General features: G+C 52.3%; 1 non-coding gene across 1 annotated transcript in view; it reads right to left on the bottom strand.

Annotated features, from left to right (window-relative positions):
* LOC124224616 (small subunit ribosomal RNA) overlaps nucleotides 1-272 on the bottom strand; it is a 1,916-nt gene extending 1,644 nt beyond the window's left edge. The window contains exon 1 of the ribosomal RNA XR_006884893.1: nucleotides 1-272. This exon is cut by the window's left edge and continues 1,644 nt beyond it. This is a non-coding gene — a ribosomal RNA (small subunit ribosomal RNA).
* Nucleotides 273-675: the final 403 nt, after the last annotated feature.

Consider the following 675-nt stretch of genomic DNA (forward strand, 5'->3'; position numbering starts at 1 on the left):
AGAGTCACCAAGGTAAACGGCGGACGGGACGTACCCGCCGCCGATTGGTTTTGATCTAATAAAAGCATTCCTTCCATCTCTGGTCGGAACTCTGTTTGCATGTATTAGCTCTAGAATTACCACAGTTATCCAAGTAAATGTGTGTACGATCTAAGAAACCATAACTGATTTAATGAGCCATTCGCGGTTTCACCTTAATTTGGCTTGCACTGAGACATGCATGGCTTAATCTTTGAGACAAGCATATGACTACTGGCAGGATCAACCAGGGAGCTTCGATACAAAATCTCGGCTCGGACGTGCGCCACCCATCGCCGACCGGGTCTCGTAGCCCGGTCGGCCGCGCGTCTACTGTAAGTTTCGGGACTGCACGCAGGCAGCCCCGGATCCGTGTGCCGCCACCTTCGACACTCGGCTTATAAGCGTTCGAACGATCTCCCGTACCCGTCGGCTAGATTGAAAGCGTCTGGGATACGTTGTTATAACATCTCTGGTCTTTGAGTGTACGCTCGGAAAGAAGCGAGTTGACGCGTGCGTTGGAGCGTTCGGCCTTCCGTGTTTCACGGAGAGCCGAACTTCTTGGTACCGCGTCAAGGGCCATTCGGTCTGAGACACCGACCCGCGGTAATGCAGTGACGATAGATGAAACAACGCGAGTCGCGTAGTTTCTTTGGT

The sequence above is a fragment of the Neodiprion pinetum genome, unplaced genomic scaffold (genome assembly GCF_021155775.2).
Source record: "Neodiprion pinetum isolate iyNeoPine1 unplaced genomic scaffold, iyNeoPine1.2 ptg000191l, whole genome shotgun sequence".
Classification (NCBI taxonomy): Eukaryota; Metazoa; Arthropoda; class Insecta; order Hymenoptera; family Diprionidae; genus Neodiprion; species Neodiprion pinetum.